General features: G+C 40.0%; 1 protein-coding gene across 1 annotated transcript in view; it reads left to right on the top strand.

Annotated features, from left to right (window-relative positions):
* map2 (microtubule-associated protein 2) overlaps positions 1 to 15,507 on the top strand; it is an 89,377-nt gene that overhangs the window by 19,743 nt on the left and 54,127 nt on the right. Inside the window, exon 2 of the mRNA XM_034203967.1 lies at positions 1,093 to 1,145. The gene's annotated coding sequence lies outside the window, so the exon portion shown is untranslated. The remainder of the gene's footprint in view (positions 1 to 1,092; positions 1,146 to 15,507) is intronic.

Here is a 15,507-nt window from a genome sequence, read left to right as displayed (position 1 = left end):
TTTCTGTTGATGCTGGTCCTTCACAATGAAGTTTGGTCTTCTTTAATTGTTTTACACCTGCTATACCCTGATGTGTAAAGGCTTATACACACAACTAAACATAACTTGAGGGGGGAAGGAGCCAACATGACCATTTTAACAAAACTGTTGTTCGACATATTGGGTTACTTCAATCCAGATGTGAAAATATCTATGTATTGTAATCATCTAATGAGATAATGATGAAAAGGTCGTACAATAAGGAAGTGTGTGCCCTGTTAACATCTAACTTTCCCTACACTGGGACTATCTTACAGTAACCACTAACCATCAGGATTAAGTCATAGAAAACATATTTTTGTCCTTTCCTATGATCAATTTGGACAGCAAAGTCATGGAAATGTCTTGCTACTTAGTATGTTGACATTGATCATTTATGTAGTCTATCACTAGTTGAGTGCTATTCCCATTGACATGAAGTCAATGCCCTCTTACTGAGACCCCCATAGTTGCACACAGTGTCTACACGTTGTCCTTCATGTTCACACTGTGGCTCTTGGACTAACGCCAAGTAGTGTGTGTGTCTGCTTGTATGCTCTTGCGTATCTGTTAATAGAGCTTAATGTTTTCTTTTAACCTTTGATGGACTTGTGAAGTGTGCTAATGAACCCCTGCACATGTGGCATCACACACACACACACACACACACACACACACACACACACACACACACACACACACACACACACACACGCACATACACGTCACACACACTGTGAGCTCTTCCTTTCTTGTTGTCACTTCATGTCTTACTCTGTGTGTTTCCCGACTCTGCGGTTTCCAGCTGTGTGATAGCACTGGCCTTCCTTTAGATCCGCTACTGATTGGAAACCGCTTTGAGACCTACTCTTCCTCCTCAGCTGCTCTCACCTTGCCCTCCACCCCTTCCTTTCCATCTGTCTCAAAGATATACAGACCATGTTTGTGTGTGGGTGTGTGTGGGTGTGTGTTAACCAAGGTGCCACCTGCCAGCCAAATCTAATCTCTCTCCCTCTCTCTCTCTCCACCCCCCTCACTACTGTTCTTCCCGCTTGTCCTCTCTCACCCTTTCAGGTCTCAGATGTTAGCCTTTCTTCTGAGCCGTTGACAACATCCCATCTAGCCAGGTGAGTCTCTCAATATCTCCCCCCGCCCTATCGCTTTTGTTTTGTCATCTCATCCTCCACCCCCCACCCTCCTCTCTTTCCTGCATATGCCTTTGGGTTCTGCTGCAAAGATGCTGCGTCACCGTGCCGCTGTCATACCGATACATTTGTAATTTCACAGAAGGACAAACAGATGTAACTCGCTCGACCTACCTGCTTATCCATCTCTCCCTGTCACCTTGTCAGCCTGACTAATGTGGGTTTGCGTGTAACCGTATGTTTGTTTGTATGTTAATATGAATCATTCAAGACACAGAGTATGGGGATTTATATTTTAAATTGGTTTAGTCATTTTTTGTTAAGTGTGTGTATTTATGTGGAAACAGCAGGGTTTATTGGGGGTTTGTGCGTGCATGTGTGTGTGAGACATGAATGTCTAGACACCCCCAGACAGTCATTTTGTTTAGCAGTTTCACTTTCACATGGTTCAGGGGCAGAGTGGAAAGCCACGATATCCTCTCTATTTGAGACACTGTAGATGAATCCTCTTTGTCCAATGTCTGGTCACCTCTGTTAATTAGAAGTGACAAATTATTATTATTATTATTATTAGGGGAAAGTACAAAATAACTTCAGATGTTTTGCCATTTGATCCCTTTGTGTAAAGGAGCAAAATCAGGCTTGGTTAGGGAATAATGACTACGGGTAGACGACTGACATTACCTTATCTATCTAAAGAGGCCATAATCTTCAAATTCCTACTATGCTTGCATCTTGACGGATGCAATTTACACACATTTTCTATGAAGTCAACACATCAGCATCAAACATGTATAATTGGAATCATCTGATTTCACTGTGTACCAACTCTTCATTCACTTATTTGAAAAGGATACAGTTGCAAAAAAAGCATTAGCTTGTATAGGTCATTAAGACTTGGTAAAATAAAAAGAACAAAAACAACCTTGATTGCTCAAGAGTGTCTTTGGAGGAGGTAGGGAAGATAAAAGTCCTTACAATGGTTTTTATAACATTTGATGTCAATTATTGTCCCCCACGCACCTCAACCTACAAGCATTGGCAGCTGCACAACAATATTGTGAATTAGGGCTGCACGATATTGAAAAAAACTGACATTGCGATTTTTTTCCCCCTGCGATATATATTGCGTTTTTTTTAACTATATTTAACCGGATGAAGGTATTGTCCTCCTGTGCCTCGCTCATTTTTTACCAGTGTTTTGATGGTCTGCAAACTAGCGGGGCGGGGCCTGCTGTGATCTGATCAAGAATGATTGTGATTGGTGGTTTGCTGTGCATGCAGAGCCTGCATGTCACTCACTCAAGTACCCCTGACATGAGAGCCGCGCAAGTTTTCCTTTTGTAGCAAGCAGCAAAATAATTGTAACATAACGTGTTTGAGTTAATTCACCTACTTGATGTAGAAAAGTCAGAATCAATATAGATGTTTTTTATTTTAAAGAAAATTCAGATTGAACATAGTAAAAAACTGTAAATTATAGTGTCCGTCCAAAAATTATTTTTTACTTATAGTGAAAACTACCCTTGGATGATGGGTTAGTATACTAAAAGCTTTAGGAATCCAAAGTACAACATATAATAAATACCCTGTATCAAGATTGATGCAAAACAAGTGACATTTGACCTTTTTAGAGAGATTTAGCCAAAAAACCCCACTTCTGGTGTCATTTGGGTGGATCTTCCATATCTCTGGCCCCCCTTGGTCGATTTTGACGAATGAAATCTCTTTATAACCGCTAGAGCAGGGGCGGATCTAGACAAATATTCATGGGGTGGCAAGAGGGTGGCAGGAGATTTTGAGGGGTGGCATCCCCTGATAGAAGTATATGCTGATTTAAATCGCAATCATATCAATCAATTAGGGGTGTAACGGTACACGTACCCGTACTGAAATTATTCGGTACGGGCCCTTCGGTTCGGTACACGTGTGTACCGAACGAATATAGCGTTAAACGTAAAAAATTGAGAACATGAACAACTTTCTGGAAGTAATCTATATCATAGAGCGACCAAGTCATTTCATTGGACGAGAGGCATACTATGAGAGCTGGTCACAGGGATGCGTTCAAATGTAGTCAGTAATTTGAGGAACTGTCGAAATGGCGAACGCAGATAAAGTTGAGCTCGAAAATCCTCCGGCATCATTGAGGTCTCCGGTTTGGGAACATTTTGGTTTCGCAGTTACGTACAAGGATGACGGACAAAGACAGGTGGACCGAACCAAAGCTGTTTGTCGGCATTGTTCAACTAACATTGGTTACGCGGCTGGCAATACATCACACTCATTTGAAAAGGCATCACCCGAATGTGAATATTACCGGTACCAAAAGAAAAAATACTGAAGTGCAAACCCAACTTCCACTACCATGTAAGCCTCCACCACTCGCAAAGAGTTCAGACCGAGCCAAAGCTATTACAAACGCCAAATATCCTTATGTTGCCATGTTAGCAAAGCGCTACCTGGCTGTATCTGCTGCCACTGTCCCTAGAGAGGGTGTTCTCCACAGCAGGAGACATTGTTAGTGCCAGCAGATCTGCCCTTTCAGCAAGCAATATGGACAAGTTCATCTTTCTTTAAACAACATGAAAATACAATGACAAGCAAGTCCTAATGTCAAGCTGGCTGCTTAGGTACTAGTACAGTTCAAATACAGATTATTTCAGTTCATCGAAATGCTGCACCTTAATGTTTATTTTTACTATATTTTGTATTTATTTGAATACATTAGTCACAGTTTAATAATAATTAAAAATATATATTTAATGTTTTGTGATAATTTTTTCTGCTGTACCGAAAACGTACCGAACCGAACCGTGACCTAAAAACCGAGGTACGTACCGAACCGAAATGGTTGTGAACCGTTACACTCCTACAATCAATGTTAACTTGGAAAGCCACAATATTAATATTTTAACTCAATGACATAGGTGATATTATTGTGGCACATCAGTAAAGCCTTACAAGGTGGCAGACGTAATTTAATGAATTTTAACTGAACAATAACTGAATGAATTTGTTTCACTCTTAGACCAGCAGGGGTACCAATCTATGCAGACTGCTGCAATAAGTACATTAATTAACTGTCTCATCGATGTTTGTCTGAATGAATATGATACTATTAACAATCATATTATTCCTATCAGCTGTCAATCACTGTTAATAAATAATAATAATAATAGATTTAATTTGTTAGCGTTTTTACAGGTGCTCAAAGACGCTTTACAGATATAGTGAAGAACTGTTATGATTCACATATTCATTTATTATTGAATAAACTATATTTTTTGGAGGAGTTAATGATGAATGTTCATCAAGATGCTTGCTCACCCTCCTTCAAATTTGAAAAACAAGTAATTATATCATTATTGATATACAGTTACAACCTTGACTTTACATCAGAAAGAACAAACATTAAAGAAGTGACTAACTGCATCAGTTAGGGTTAAAAAACGTGTATTCAGCTAAAACATAAACATCGCTGCAGTTATTATCCAGTGGAAGGTCCTTACCTACTGGCCTAGTTAAATCAAAGTGGTTACTTTCTGTTGGCTGGGCAGTGTAGTTTTACACACCGTCTTATTTTACTTTCTCAGGACTTAAAACTGTTTTTTGGGGGCAGACCTCCTCAAAGAAAAATATATATACACGCATACAAGGTCATCATCAACAGTTTGTTATTCTCATCGAGTCATCCGTGAGCAGAGCATCAAGTTGGCATGTCTATTGTCTATTGTCTAATGCGGCGATTACTATTTTGTTCAGCAAAACGCCTCACAAACTTATTAAGATCAACAGCTGTAGTGCGTTTTGATTCAATGCTGAGTACAGCCAAACTTGACATTCTCTTCTCTGTCATTGTAGACCGCAACTACCTCATTCCTTCAGTACTTGGGTCCGAAAGGCTTCTCGTTTTGCGCCGTTCCCACGTTCAAGTGAATTCGCCACCAATCATATTTCCACTCTCGCGCCAGGACCGGGGGAGGGGTTACATGACGTGCATCTTGTGCTGCATTCACTTACACTGGGACATTAGAGACTTTCTCTCATAAATGTCCGATGACCCACAACTTTTCTTTCAAAACAAAGATGCCAACTGGGGTGGCAGCTGGGGTGGCAAGGCTATTGTTTAGGGTGGCAGTTGCCACCCCATGCCACCCCGGTAGATCCGCCCCTGCGCTAGAGCCAATGGAATCGAGGGGAAGTTCTACACACACCAACACATGAACAAATAAGGAGTGAGAGTGACGCGTAGCCAAAACCGGAAGCTGCATACACTCTGGTGGCTACCATTAGCAGCTAACTTTTGTGCTCCGATTTTTACATAAAAATGGAACTATGGATTATAAACAATTGCTTCAAAGCCACAGATACATTATTAACCTATGGATCAACCGATTCAGCCGCGTTTTTTCTCGTTTTAATGCCATTGAACACGTCTTTTGATCAGATTGACAGCTACGGTGAGACGATCTCCCGTAAAAGCTCCGTAAAGGTACGTGTTGTGATGTCTGTGTTTGCTTCCCCTGTCGCGAGATCGGATCGCTTAGTGATGAATGATACTATACTTAAAAAATCTGTGGAGTCTCAGCTTTAATCGGATATATTGTATGTGCAGTTTTGATAAGTAATAAGGGTATCTTTATTTTGAATTCTGTGCTAAAGTGCGTTAGCATTTTAAAAAAAAAAGAATAAAACCGCACGTCCCTGCGGTGTGAATATCGCGCATCGCGGTTATCGCCATGACACGATATATCATTCAGCCCTATTGTCAATACGAACTCAGTCTTTGTACCATAACTGTTGAGGATCCCTGCTCTAAGCAGCTTCCTCATCACTGACAGTACATCAATGAGACTGCTCATATTTAATTGACTTTTTAGATAGTCCTAACTGACTCACTTGCAGTCTTTCACACTGATGTCTCAATCTACTTTAGATATTGATCATTCAGCTCCTTTGTACCCATATCTGGATCTGGATCCGGATCTGGATCTGGATTAATACTGAGCATTACCCAGAGGTATCACGCTCAGTGGGGGATGGATGATCCCCGCTAAATGTCTCTTAAAATTTGCCGGAAGCACTCCACGGTTTCTGCGATGACAGCTTCTTCTGGTAGCAAATTCCACTCTCTGATTCTTCTCGGAAAGAAGGAGTATTTAAGAGTGTCACTAGTTGCGACAATTTGTTCGAAGTTCAAAGAGTTGGCTTTGCGGGTTGCACTTCTTCTAACTGGCTCTAGGTACATTGATGCATCAATGGCTGAGATGTTATGGACACTCTTGAAGAAGAGAACCAAACGAGCCAATCGCCGCCTTTCACTTAATTCCACCCAGTTCAACCGTTTGAGCATTTCTGTGACACTGCTGTCCCATTCATAATCTCCAAAAATGAATCTTGCACCTCTTCTTTGTACTGATTCCAGGGCATCACTGTCTTTATCAGTGTAGGGGTCCCAGACCAAGCTGGCGTACTCTAGTTTAGAACGTACTAGGGCCACAAAAGCTGTCTCCTTCAGTTTCGGTTTGCCTGTGTTACAATTTGGCCAATGTGTTGGCCAAATTTCAGGTTGTTATGGATTTCTACCCCAAGATAAGGCTGGTGGGTCACCTCTTTTAACACCTGGCCACATATAGTATAGTTTTTAATGTGCATAGATGTATAAAGAGAACAGAATACATTGTTGAAGGCGGTTTTCTGATCATTTCTAGGAAATTTGCTCAGTAGCGCATGAAGCAAAATGGCTTGTGTATACAATGACCTGAATGTTCTGCCCACTAGTATTAACTTCAACCCCACCTACCGACCTCTCGATCTTGCCTCCTTCACATGAACAGCAGTTCTCTATGCCGAGGAAAATAATTCTCTACTCCAATATTTTTGGAATTGACCACTTTAGGACCTAATGATAATAAATTAGGCATATTACATTTGTCGTACTGGGAAATAGCTGATTATGCATATATTTTTGTCTCTATCCATGCGAGTCAATAGGAATTTGTATTCTTGTGTCCACATGCATCATGGGACTGATTCGGTCGTGGTAATTCTATGTTGCGGACACTATGGACATTGACGCTCTTTCTTGGGGCTTATTTGTAACCCCCACCGCTCTTTCCCCTTTTTATTTTAAACACATTCACAGCAACATTCAGCATGAAGTAACAGGGTGCAGTTTATACGTATATGACAATGGGTACATTCAAACAGAATAAGTCATCTGATGTGATAACATATTAGCCTTCCTCGGTCTGTTTCCCCTCGCTGTCCTCATGAGGGATAATGTCTGTGGCATCTCCCGTCAGATCAGTTTGACCTTCTCATGTTTGTTCAGCCTTTCCTTACTCCTAAGCCCTTATGTGTGATGGAGGTGGTTGAACCAGTAAAGAACCTGACCCGGGTATTTTTCCCTTTGTTTACATTTTAGCCTTCAAGAAATTATATTTACTTTATGACCTAAAAATACACATTTTCCTAGCAACTTGAAACTAGAAACCGTGATCTTGTTTTGGAGGGTGTACAGTGAAGAAAATATATGTGTGCACATACAAAATAACAGTCTAAATGTGCAATTTATTATTGATCATTGTATTTTCCTTGAGTAATGAAAACATCAGAGGATGTGTTAGCTTATTCAACATTACTGCATTAGAAATGTGAGCAGTGTGAGGGTTTCAAATGCTATCAAGAAATTCTGAATGATTACAAAAATAAACGTAAATCATGTACAATAACATTTGTTCAAATCTCATAGAGCCTTCCATTTGGAGGTGGAGTTGGAGCATCTTATCAGAAAAATATACTATTCCTAAAAAAAAATCTGTATGAGGTTATACTTGGATTTCACGCTAAAATGTTTTTTTATTTTTGATACATGTGACGAAGGTAACTTCGTCACTATGGACTGACTGCTTCAGGCCGGGTAATTGTGTGCACCTGGTGTCCTGTGTTGTCTCCTCCCCCCCTCACCTGTGTCTTGTTGTGCTGATTAGTGTGTGTATATAGGCTCTGTTTCCCTGTCTGTTGGGAGGCTGGTAGTGTTTTTGAGATCTTTGTGGCTGCAGGATGGGTGGAAGGAGAACAGCAAGATTGAGGCTGTGAACTTTGTGCCCAGGATTTTAATAAATGCCCACGTCGGGTTATATTTTTGGACGTTCTGCCTCTGCCTCCTTGCTTGGTCTGGGCCGCTCAACGGTCAGCTTCACAATACACAAAAGCAAAGCCGAAGAAAGTGAGACGTAAGCTGTTGGATGGCATTACCTTTAGACTGTAGAGACAGCGAGAGAGTTAGTAATGTTCATGTTGTCAGCCACTGCAGCAGTGATGTAATGGCCCAAACCCCCCCACCCCCCACACTCCTTGGACTAGCCTTTCATCCTCTTTCCTTCTCTCTCCCTTCTTGACCACCTCTCCTTCGCAACCTTTTCATCGGTTTGTGTCTTGTTTTAATTGCTGGTCGCCAATCAATGTCCTGTCTGTTTTAGTCATGTGGAGAATTGTTATTCACACATTTGCCAGACATAAGGTCTAATGCTATTCATGACTCCCCAAGACTTGATTAAGATAACATTGAAATAGTGTCTTCTTATTAAGTTTTAATGTTATCTTAATGTACTTCCTTGCTGAGAGTTAGAAGAGATCTCTCCTGTCTGTCTTTTAAATATGAAGCTACAGCGACTAGATAGTTAGCTTAGCTTTTCAGAAAGACTGAAAGCCACGCCTTCCAGTGAGCCTGTTTTTCAGGTTTCAGGCTCGAAAATGACATTCCCAGAACAAATGACCATATCTTCCCTTCTAAAAGGGTTAAATTAATAATCTTTTCTCTCAAAGTAATGATAAACCTGTGAGTTGGATGTAGAAAAGTCAGAATCAATATAGATGTTTTTTATTTTAAAGAAAATTCAGATTGAACATAGTAAAAAACTGTAAATTATAGTGTCCGTCCAAAGATTCTTTTTTACTTATAGTGAAAACTACCCTTGGATGATGGGTTAGTAGACTAAAAGCTTTAGGAATCCAAAGTACAACATATAATAAGTACCCTGTATGAAGATTGATGCAAAACAAGTGATATTTGACGTTTTTAGACAGATTTAGCAAAAAAAACTTCTTCTGGGGCCATTTGGGTGGATTTTCCTTATCTCTGGCCCCCCTTCTTCGATTTTGACATGTGACATCTCTTTCTGACCATTAGAGCCAATATAATCGAAGGGGAATCTCCCCACACACACACACACACACACACACACACACACACACACACACACACACACACACACATGGCAAAACGAAAAGGTGGGGCTTCGCACAAAGTTTTGCTCCAGAGTGAAGCTGTCTCTAGGTCCGACATCTCAAAACCGAAAAGCAGATTTATTGCTCATGGATTATCAGAAATCATTCAAAGTGACACAGACACATTGGATTAACCTATGGATTAACTACACCATCGTCTTTTATCGTTTTAATTCCATTGAAGACCAGTTTAGACCAGACAAAGACGAAGGTAAGCCATGTTAGCGTTGTGGGCTTTTGATGTACGTTTTTGTTGATAACGTCACGAGTTTGTATCTTTCAGTGTTGAGGTGGGCACCGATAGATTCTGTGTCTCCTTGCGATCATAAACGATGTGTTGGATGTGCACCTAGGATAAGTAATAAGGGAGCGAGGAGTGATTATCGGTGCAGTAATAGGTTAGCATTTTTCGCTCAGGGGTCATTTAGATGCTTCTTATGAGAGTTGTGTTTTGTTTTGGTAAAAATGGTTTGTATCGTCAGTTAGCTGAGATTATTCCCGTTAATCTGGTATAACACATTAATAGGTTCTTAAATATTAAGATCCCCTGAGACACAGTGTCGTGAGAAAAAAAAACAAGGGTACCCGCCGGCGGGGGACCTTGGGGCTTAACAGGTTAATATTTAGCAGACAGACGTGCTACCAGTGGACTCAGTCTTCTCATCTACAGTAACTCCATATGCGTCTTTAGATCATCTGATCGGCCTTTTAAGAGACATCTAAATAAACTATTTAGGATCAATATCAGATGATGATGATTGGTTTTCTATTTTTATAAAAAAAACATGTCAACAGACTTACCAGAACTGTGGCAGAAAATGCCAATCAGTGCTGAAGTCATTGTTATCAAATGATCAAAATCTATTCAAAATCTGTTCAAAAGTCCAACGCTAATATTGCTAGATATGTCGGCACTCGGCACTTCTATGTATGACATAATGAATTGCTTATCTTAAAAGAAACTACAGTCACATCTGTTTGACACAGGACCATTTGACACTTACGCTAGGTGCTCTTTGTATTACTGTAGGTATTTGCAGACTCTACCAACTGTCTTCCTGTGCCAATGTGTCGTGAAATGTGACATGTATAATCTACACCTGTGTGCAGGTCAATTTATTTTGTAGGATCCACAGTTTCTACTATTTTGCAAGTCCAGGACAAGTTAAATGGTGACATTATACTCTGAATATATGTTCTGTAATTTATTGATATTTTTCTATTCTCTGCGGTCGAGCTCCAATAAACTTTCAGCGTAGGACATTGAGGTTAAGTTGAACATTACTGTAATAAGCCTGAGTGGAATTTGCCTTTTCATAAAAACTCACAGCAGTTAATACTGAAAGTACTTACAATCAACCCATGTCCTGCTTAAATTGGATAACACTGTTTCATTATTTTCATTAATTGCACAGGATTTTAGCCAGAAATCATCAACGGATTGTACTCCCTCAACACACTAAAGCCAAAAATGCCAACTGTTGTGAATGAGGTAGCAAATGGCTTTGAAATTGGTATTCTAAAATCCCAACAAACCAAATATCGTTGAACCATAGTTCAAAGAAGAATCTCTCCTTTCCAAACATTTGCATCTTGCACAGTCAACCTAAAGAAAACTGTCTTGATTGTGCGTCTTGTGACAACGTGTGTTTAAAATCCCAATGTTTTTTGGGATGCTTTGTGCGCCATCTTTCTTTAGTGATTACAATTGCGTACACTATGTGCATTGGCCGACAATCACATTCATATATTTTCAATAGATCGCGGCAACCTGTAATTGTGAGGGAGAACAGGTTAATGACGAGCGGGCTGATAAATGATCGGCTAATAGAGAAGAATGATCACTTTGCTCAGCTCAAACTCTGGGAACACTCCTAATGAATAGCACAGATATTACATTTTAGCTATACTTTACGTTTGGTATCACTTCTTGCAGGTAGTCACATCGACATGGTGAGGAACAGCTTGAAATAAATTGGTGGATTACTGTCTTTTGAACTACAAGTTCCACGCATGCAGTAATTCCTTGCAGGGAAATCTCATCTCGTCGCTCAGAGGTGACATAAGAGTTTTATTTTTTCGCTTTCTGTCATAAGTTCCTTTTCATATTCCAGAGCATTTTGAGGTTCCTGGATCTCACTGCATGAAAGGATGATTGAGGGTTTGTATCTCTTCCCAAAATGCTGGTTACATCTTCCTAAAAAAGATTTGTACCTTTCGTCTATACCTACACATTATAGGGGAAGGTTGCTCATTTTTATAAACCTCCAAATAAAAAACAACAGATTAAGTTGAATGTCAAATGCAAAAACGTAAGTCGTCTTTGGAGAACTCGCTGAAAAAAACGATGCGTTTTTACTTGAAAGTAAAGTCTCTGTGAGAGTTTCTAATGCAGCAACATATAGGCAGAGGTGCCTTAGCACAGGGTTATTAAAAATGTAAGCTTTACATAACCATATGATCCTGAATCAAACCCACTAGGAACCCATTTTACAGTATTTACTGAATAATTTTAAGCTCCAAACATTTATGTTAAAAAAACCTTGAGGAATCAGCAAATATATTTTAACTCACACTGGTCCAGACAACAAATAAACAGGGTTCTAAGCAGTAAAGAGCTCTGTAATCTGAAACCACACACACACACACACACACACACACACACACACACACACACACACACACACACACACACACACACACACACACACACACACACACACACACACACACACACACACACACACACACACACACACACACACACACACACACACACACACACACACACACACACACACATATGGGCTGGCAGGTGGCTTCTGGATGTGCAGTCTCAGGAGACAGAACAAAGCACTTTCATTGCGTGTGTGTTTGTGTGTGCGCTTGATCAGTTTGTGTGTTAGTGCGATGTGTGTTAGAGGTGCAGGGTTGCATACTAAACGAGCAGAAAGGACCTTCACACTGTAGGAGGAGAGCATAGTTAGGAAAGACTTCTAGAGAGTGTGGTCTGTGTTCCTGTTGAATTATGAAATTGTCCCGTACCTCACTAATGGTGGAGATCTACAATTCTGATCTACCATGGCCGTACATCCATTGATAGTATAGAATCTCTATATATATTAAAATGTTCTTTAAAGAAAAATACGGTAACACTTTATATTAAGGTACACAAATTAACCATCAACTAGTTGATAATTAACATGCATATTAGCAGTATATTGGCTCTTTAATAGTCATTATAAAACACTTATTAATGCCTTATTGTACATGACCATATTCTACAAGTAATAAGCCATTAGTTGAGAGTTTTTCCTCAATAACCCTTTAATTAGCGCTTATTTATTGCAAGTAAGGAAGTTGTTGTACATGAGTTTTGGTCTTAATATGCGCTGCTCAATATGGGCCTAATAAGGCAGTAGTACCACAAGAATAGTAATTCTCCAATAATAACTCTTAACAAATATGATCTATTCTTAGGTAACAAGACATGCAACTATAAGTGTTAATGGTGTCTAAATAATTCAACATTTTGTATTTCTATCTCAGAATATGTTCCCTATTTTAAAGTGAAGTCTTGTTCATAACCAATAAGCTAGTAGTTTGACTCTAATTAGGTATTTCTATCTAAGAATAGGTTCCCTATTATAAAGTGAATTGTTGTTCATAACCAATAAGCTAGTAATTTGACTGTAATTGACCTGAACAGGTTCCCTATTCTAAAGTTGTCTCCTCTTCACACTTTGTAAATACATTATAGCACACAACTACTGAAATTAACCTCAACAGTACATGAACAAAGTAGGCACAAGTTGAAATATCTGTTTTACTAATGAACCACTAAAGAGAGGTTCAGACACATACCAAAACATGTCAAGTTTCTCCAAGGCTGAGAACACATATGTAGCCTGTACTTTTTAATACTGATTTAATTAAACTGATTTTGAACAGATTTGATGTATTTGTGATCATACTGTGTGACCTGCTTGTATGTACTTACACAATAGGTGTACTGTTCTCTCTATGTGTTGTACTGTCTCAGTGTGAACATAGATTAAACAGCCAGCCAAACTCTTTTGAGAGCCTGGGAATGAGCAGCTGCTCCCTTATTGACTTCTTTGCTGTCCACTGACATTCAAACAGAGTTAATAAACTATAAAAAAAAGAAGTTACAAGGCACTTAATGATCTCATACATGCAAGTGTAACATACACAGATTAACACATAGGACCGCTAAGTGTAAACAAGGTAAATATAGCTAATGTTAATTGTGCAATAAGCATGTATAGGCTACAGGCCAGTATGGCTAACGCTAGCGTGTATGCTAACCATGATGCTAACGCTAGCGCGAATGCTAACGCATTTTCTCATTGAGTTTAAACATCTCCAAATGTTGATTGATTGATTGATTGAAAAGTTTATTAACAGCTTGAATATTGGGTACAGTACAGTACAGCTCAAAACATACAATTGTTAAGGGGATGCAGACCAGAGAAAGACTTTCGTCTTGTTTACATCAGGGTCCCCCATTTCCAATTCATCATGTCATTTAAGACATATAAGACATATTTGACATACAGATGGCTTATTTACAATTTACATAGGCCTACAGGTGGTTTTTTTACATACAGATTGCTTGTTTACAATTTTCATTTTAGATTTCGTTCTAATACATCCTAACCGGACATTTAAGACATACCAAGTCTACAGATATACAGTTAGGTAACAGAGTCTAAAATGCGAGTATATACATAGATGGGGGGGGGGGGGGGGGGGGGAAGCTGTCCATTGAACGACAGGTTGAGATTTGTACCATTACCGGGGCCAGTTTTGCAATGCTCTCCCCCGAAGGTGCTCTTTAAGAGAGGTTTTGAAGGTAAGTATAGTTTTACTTTCCTTTACAGTTGTGGGAAGAGCGTTCCACCTTGATGTGGCATAATTGCGAAACGTGTATTCCCCCTTTTTTGTGCCAAATCTGGGTTTCACATGATTTGTGGAGCTCCCTCTGGTGTTATGATCATGATATTCCTTGACCTTTGGGAAGAATTTTGACATGTACATGGGTACCATAGAGGTGTAGTGGATCTTGTAGACCAGGCCCATTGCAAGTAGCTGTACTCTGTCGTCTACTCTAAGCCATCCTAGGTTGTCAAAGTGGGCAGAGGTGAGGTGGGTTCTAGATGAAAGGTCAAGCAGTAGTCTGACCAGTTTATTTTGCGATGTTTGAAGTTTTATTTTTAGCGCCTTGGAGGTGCTATGGTACCATGACGTGCAAGCATAGTCATAGTACCCTTGAATGAGTGCTCCTGCCAGAGTTTTCAGGGTGTTTTTGTTTACCAGAGAGGAGATCCGGTATAGGAATCTAGTTCTTTGATTGACTTTTTTTATTACATTGGATGCCATTTTGTCACAGGAGAGGTTTGCCTCAAGAATAGATCCTAGGTATGTAATTTTCTTCTTACTTGTGACAATAATGTCGCCCACTGTAACTGAGAAGTCGTCGGATTTGCTGAGATTATGTTTCGAACCGAAGAGAATGGACTCTGTTTTACCCAGGTGTAATGATAATTTATTATCGGCGAGCCAGGTGCAGATTCTGCCGAGCTCGGAGCTGAGGGTTTTTTCAACCTGCAACCTGTTCCTGTCAAAGACCAGCAGGGCTGAGTCGTCCGCGAACAGGAACAAGTTGCAGTCACATGCTGATGACATGTCATTTACATAAATTAGGAACAGTAACGGACCTAATATGCTTCCTTGTGGAACACCACAGCTCACTGGGAGGGGGGGGGACAGAGTACCGTTTACCTCCACCATCTGTTCTCTCCCCTCCAGGTAGGATTGCATCCAGCTCACCGATAGTTTATCAAAACCAATTGCTTTTAGCTTGTCAATCAGAATGGGGTGATTGACAGTGTCGAAAGCCTTTTGTAGGTCCAGCATCACCATGCCGCAGTACTTGCCCTCGTCCACCTCTTGTTTGATGTGGTCGCTCAAATAAAGAAGGCATGTGTCAGTGGAGTGGGATGTTCTAAAGCCAGATTGAAATTCA

The sequence above is a fragment of the Gymnodraco acuticeps genome, unplaced genomic scaffold (assembly GCF_902827175.1).
Source record: "Gymnodraco acuticeps unplaced genomic scaffold, fGymAcu1.1, whole genome shotgun sequence".
In the NCBI taxonomy this organism is placed as follows: domain Eukaryota; kingdom Metazoa; phylum Chordata; class Actinopteri; order Perciformes; family Bathydraconidae; genus Gymnodraco; species Gymnodraco acuticeps.
The sequence above is the reverse complement of the archived record's forward strand: the minus strand, read 5'-3'. Positions and strand labels throughout refer to the sequence as shown.